General features: G+C 42.7%; 1 non-coding gene across 1 annotated transcript; it reads left to right on the forward strand.

Moving 5' to 3' along the window:
- Positions 1-3,745: 3,745 nt before the first annotated feature.
- On the forward strand, positions 3,746-3,819 carry Trnaa-ugc. The gene has a single exon. It is a non-coding gene; the product is annotated as a tRNA-Ala (tRNA).
- The last annotated feature ends 2,545 nt before the right edge of the window (positions 3,820-6,364 follow it).

Here is a 6,364-nt window from a genome sequence, read left to right on the forward strand (position 1 = left end):
ACCATGCACTAACCGTGTGTGCTGGAACAGTATTTGTGACTGGATTATTCTGACATAAGAGTTTAGATTACTTTAACTTTTCCGCCTTCCGTACAGCTAATTGTGTTTATGGCATTCCTGTCTGACCTATGTAATTAACATGTTCAGGCGTATTATTTACTTCATACCAGTATAGTGAGTAACTAATCAGTTCATCACCTTACTTTACGGCGTGGCTGGCAATCTGGAGAAACCGAAAACACGGCGGGAACCAAGATTCACACGTTCTCTGTTTGCTGATTTCTCATCTGTGCATTGTCCGTTGTTTGTAAATTCACTTTCTGATCTCGACAAGATTCCGCTGGTGAAAAAGAGCTGACCATTGATAAGTTTACTGAAGAATCTGTTTCTTTATTTGCGTGGGAAACCATCCCGGAATGGTGTGCTAAACCTTAAAATACGATTGGGAAATAGTGTACCTCACATTGCACGTTATTGCTTGTAATCTTTATGATTACACACACACTTATTTCGGAAACCTTGTACGGCCCTCTGCGGCTGTTTCGTTTTATTTGCTGATTGTGATTATATATATATATATATTGCTGATTGTGATTATATATATATAATCACAATCAGCAAATAAAACGAAACAGCCGCAGAGGGCCGTACAATATATATATATATATATATATATATATATATATATATATATATATATATATATATATATATATATATAATATAGAATATATATATAATATATAATATATATATATAATATATATATAATCACAATCAGCAAATAAAACGAAACAGCCGCAGAGGGCCGTACAAGGTTTCCGAAATAAGTGTGTGTGTAATCATAAAGATTACAAACTACTTTTCCTTGCAACAGCATGATTTACAATTTCAGTGTGTGATGAATCTTTCACAAATTATCAATAGTGGGTTCGTATTGGTTCAAATGGCTCTGAGCACTATGGGACTTAACTTCTGAGGTCATCAGTCCCCTAGAACTCAGAACTACTTAAACCAAACTAACCGAAGGACATCACACACATCCATGCCTGAGGCAGGATTCGAACTTGTGACCGTAGCGGTCGCGCAGTTCCAGACTGTAGTGCCTAGAACCGCTCGACCACCCCGGCCGGCGGGTTCGTATTATCTGATGTACAATATAGTACTTCACTACACTCAAGTCGGTAAATTCGCACCGCTTATCGAACACTTTCTTCGTGGCCGGTGACTGCGGCTTATTCGTTCGCCTCAACGTTCGCTGTATACGTCAAAGATTATCTGTATACTTGGACAAGAGACGCTAGTTGCAGAACGAAGAGGAATGGAGAACGTTTTCATACAAGGCGACAGGTTGAGATGTACAAGGGAAGAAAACAGGATGTCCACAAAATACATAAATTTCATCAATTACTTCATTTACTATAGCCTCTACAGACAACAGTATTAGTGGGCAACAGAAGGCTGTTTCGTATGTCATTCACAACATACGTTCAGTTTCACTCGTCAGCGCTGTACACTAAATTGTCATAACAAGGGGACAAAACTAATGGAAGGACAGCAAAACGTTCCTCATTGTGAACAGTAGCAAGAATAGCAGGCCTAAAACGCCAGACGGGACAAAGGCGAAAAGTACCCGGCCCCAACGGCATCGATTCGCGTCATTGCCAAAGAATAACAGACTTTAACGAGCGGAGAACTGTCTCCAGTACTGAATATTTCATGCTCCATTTGTCGATTCCTTCGCTGGTAAAATTTCCTCTTTCCCGGAAGGCGTTAGGCTGTAACATGAGTGAAAGCAGTTCAAAAATCACCGTGTAATATAGGACGTATTTTAAAGTATTTTGATTTGGTTTAATAAACCTTTATATAATTCTTTTAATTATTTATATTTCCTTGGTGATGATATAACTCTGCAAAAATTACAGCGACTCGCAATTTATATTTTCACTAACTTACATGAAACTTGTTCGTGTATCATAATACAGACTATGAAATACTAACTGCAATTCACTGTACAGTTTATATTCTCAGAAGCTAAGAACTATGCGTTTGACACATTGGCATTTATCTAGTTTAGTTACCGCTTCAAGTATTGTAGCTGTTCCCAAGTGACGGCCGCTGTGGCCTAGCGGCTCTAGGCTCTTCAGTCTGGAACCGCGCGAATGCTACGGTCGCAGGTTCAAATCCTGCCTCGGGCATGGATGTGTGTGATGTCCTTAGGTTAGTTAGGTTTAAGTTGTTCTAAGTTCTGGGGGACTGATGACCTCAGATGTTAAGTACCACAGTGTTCAGAGCCATTTGAACCATTTCTGCCCAAATAGTACTAAATGTAACGATTCACATTTCGCAGATGCAACCGCATTTGAAAACGATCATAGGCCGATATCGGGTAGTAATTTAATATGTGATGTAGCGAAGTTCACCCACATAAAAATTACGATGGAGTAAGATTTTGTTTTAGCATTTCGAAACAACCAGAAACTTTCTGGAAAGACTAAATCACATTTAAGGTGTTTTGAAGGCGGAGAAGACAGTTGATGAGTTGTGGAACCATCACGAGGGACCACAGAGGAAGCGGAGGAGCAAGGAGTGGAAACATACACATTGGTCTACAAAAACGGTCAAAGATAGAGCTTCTTCAGATAACAATCTGGAAGATCTAGATTTGATTAATTACATTCCTGAAAGTGAAACAATGAATAGTGATAGTTACTGTGAATTACTGCGAGATCCGAAACCCAAATTAAGACGAAGAACGGGAAGCTTTTAAAAGGTTCCGCCCTCACACAGCTGGGAGAACGATCCAGTGCATTGAAAATCTTTTGTTTTGAGCTGCTGGAACAGCCACCGTACAGGTACTTCACCAGGTCCGATAAAGGAGCATCTGTGTGACTTCCAAGATTATCGGTTGCCGAGGTTGTGGATGCGCGTCACAAAGCCTTCCACGCCATAGCAAGGTGGCTTTTCAAGAGCTGGACCAAGTGCGCGTAGGGGCTGTCGGAGATTAAGATTATACAGAGCAGTACTGTTGCTTACAACGTCGTTTTTCTAAGACAGGAAGAAAAAAAAGGAATAGTGTTCGGTTCAAGTTTGCTTTTCCTTTTAGTTAATTTGTGTAGTATTAGTACAACAACGGGATGCGTATTTGATACGGCTATGAAGTGTATCGCAACAGATGCCTTGGCTAAAATGATTTTACCTCGGCGGGTGTGCCGCAGGCGAGTGTCGCGGGACCGTTGCAGTTCGCAATGTATGTGGGTGAACTTGTGAATAACATCGGAAGTTCACTGAGGCTTTTTGCGGATGACGCTGTAGTGTATCGAGAGGTTGTAACAATGGAAAATTGTACTGAAATGCAGGAGGATCAGCAAGGAATTGACGCATGGTGCAGGGAATGGCAATTGAATCTCAATGTAGACGAGTGTAATGTGCTGCGAATACACAGAAATAAAGATCTTTTATCATTTAGCTACAATATTGCAGGTCAGCAACTGGAAGCAGTTAATTCCATAAATTATCTTAGTATATATATTTTGTTAAGGCTCTACGGCCACTTGACCATCTTCTTCTTCTGTTCCAATGCACAAACAGTGCCCGAACTCTTAGGGGAATAGGCAACGCGCCGCGAGTAATGAGTATGATGGGCGGGGGCACTACGAATGTAGTGTGGGACAATACGTTGAGAATGTGGGTTTCGCGGGAGGCGTGCCACAGAGAAATCCCTACAGTCGCGCTATCCTCTGTGGCCTCGGTGGCTCAGACGGATAGAGCGTCTGCCATGCAAGCAGGAGATCCCGGGTTCGAGTCCCGGTCGGGGCACACATTTTCATCTGTCCCCGTTGACGTATGTCAACGCCTGTAAGCAGCTAAGGGTGTTCATTTCATTGTAATAAAATGTAATGACCTTATAAAATTAATCGTTGGTAAAGCAGATGTCAGACTGAGATTCATTGGAAGAATCCTAAGGAAATGCAGTCCGAAAACAAAGGAAGTAGGTTACAGTACACTTGTTCGCCCACTGCTTGAATACTGCTCACCGGTGTGGGAGCCGTACCAGATAGGGTTGATAGCAGCACGCTTCATTACAGGATCATTTAGTAATTGCGAAAGCGTTACGGAGATGATAGATAAACTCCAGTGGAAGACTCTGCAGGAGAGACGCTCAGTAGCTCGGTACGGGCTTTTGTTGAAGTTTCGAGAACATACCTTCACCGAGGAATCAAGCAGTATGTTGCTCCCTCCTACGTATACCTCGCGAAGAGACCATGAGGATAAAATCAGAGAGATTAGAGCCCACACAGAGGCATACCGCCAATCTTTCTTTCCACGAACAATACGAGACTGGAATGGAAGGGAAAACCAATAGAGGTACTCAAGGTACCCTCCGCCACACACCGTCAGGTGGCTTGCGGAGTATGGATGTAGATGTAGAAATTCGGATAAAATCCCAAACTTTCGATGACCATCTCCATCATCGTCATCACGAGCTGTTTGTTAGCCCCTGGCGGTGACGAAGGAGGCAGTCATTGAAAGCTTGGGATTTTATGCGAATTTTAGGCGGCAACTTAACGGAGACCTTTTAATCTAGCCTTGTGATTCGTTTCATCTTAAATTTGTGGCTTTTCATTAATTTATGGCTTTGGTTGCACAGAATCTGCGCAAACAGTGAAATCCCACAAGTGTTTCCTGTAATCGTTCCCTGCTCTCTCTCCAGCTGACGATGCTGCCGCGGCGGGCGCCAAGTCCCCGCTAACGAGCGCTAAAGCGGTGGGTCGCAGGTGGTCGCTTCCGGCCGGTCGATACGGGCGGGCCAACACTTTGCGCCCACCGCCCGCCCCATGCGTAACGATCGCGAAGTTGTCCAGTTCGGTCCCTGGTCTAAGTCTCCCCACGCCAATACACAACAAAGGCTACCTGGTTTCCCGCCGTGCTCCCGGTAGGAAAAGACTGGCTACAAGCTTTCCCACATAACCAAGGCTCAATACACTTTTGCTAAACCTTGTGGTTGTTAATTCCTCTATTCGTCATGCTGTAATCTATTTGCTGAGGACTGTTTGTCGCCAAGAGGTCTAGAATGTTTTCGCACTCATTTACATGCACTTCCTGCTAGCTTAGAAGCCCATACGGAGTGTAAATTGTAGCAAAAGTAGTCTAGATGTATTGGCGGCAAACAATCCTGAGCATGAGCAAATTGAGAAAGAGGGGGGGGGGGGGGGGAGGGAGAGGCACTCACCTTCCTGGAATATGGAGCACAGAGGTTTTACTCAAGTACTGAATAGATAACCATTGATTCTCTAGGATGTGGTAAGATTTTTGCGTCACCTATAAAATTTAGTTCTTAAGGCGTGAAATAACAATTCTACATCCTTGCCTAAACTAACTGTTTAAAATAATTATCATTATCAACATGCCGAAAGTATTTTCAAGTTCCACCGTATGGTTGAACAACTGCGTGAGTCGGGTACCTATTCGAAGAGAGGCTAAATTGTCCTTGAACATTTCAGCAACTATAATATTTGAGTGTGCCAGTGAGGAACGCGGGAACGATGGGCGTCTGAAGTTCTCTAACGCTTTGGATACTGCTGTAATCATTTCCACAATAGGCAACGTAGTCCAACAGGAAAACGCGTCATTGAAAGGGCAATCACAGAATTTTGAGGCAAGTATAGATAGAAAGAAGGCAACTACGAAGGACCTTGAGTAACAGAAGCTATTCTACAATTGATTGATGAAAGAGAAAACAAAATAATTTTCAGGAAAAGACAGGTATCTAAGTCACTTAGGAATAAAATATATAGGAAGATCAGGGAACCTAAGGAGAAATGGATGCGGAAAAACTGTGAAACATCCGGAAAAACTGATCGTCAGAAGACCTTATTCAGGGAAATAGGAAAAAATAAGACCGAAAGAGCAAGAACCATGTGCTCGGATTACAAACAGTTGTATCAAAATAACACTTTAAGGAGGTAGCGGACTCAAAAATTGTACTTAACTTGAGGAGAAAATTTCTTAGAATGTAAGTTTCCAGCACAGCATTGTTGGCAAGTAGAGCATGGTTTGCATGGAAAAAGGAAAAGAAGAGAATCGAGAATCATACATGGTTCTATACATGCGCCTCCGTAGATGAGTGGTGAGCATGGCAGACTGTAATGCAGGAGCTCGGGTTTGTCTCGCGGCCATGTTGAACATAATATCCGCTCGATGACTGGGCGTTATGTTGTCCTCATCGTCATTTCAACATCTTCGCGCAAGGAGCCAAAGTGGCGTTAAATAAATGACTTGCAGTAGGCGACCGAAGAACCCCAGATTGGGTCTCCCAGCCAAAAATGCCATAGGATTATTTCATTTCATATGGTGCTATAGA

This window comes from Schistocerca piceifrons, chromosome 3 (assembly GCF_021461385.2).
Source record: "Schistocerca piceifrons isolate TAMUIC-IGC-003096 chromosome 3, iqSchPice1.1, whole genome shotgun sequence".
Classification (NCBI taxonomy): domain Eukaryota; kingdom Metazoa; phylum Arthropoda; class Insecta; order Orthoptera; family Acrididae; genus Schistocerca; species Schistocerca piceifrons.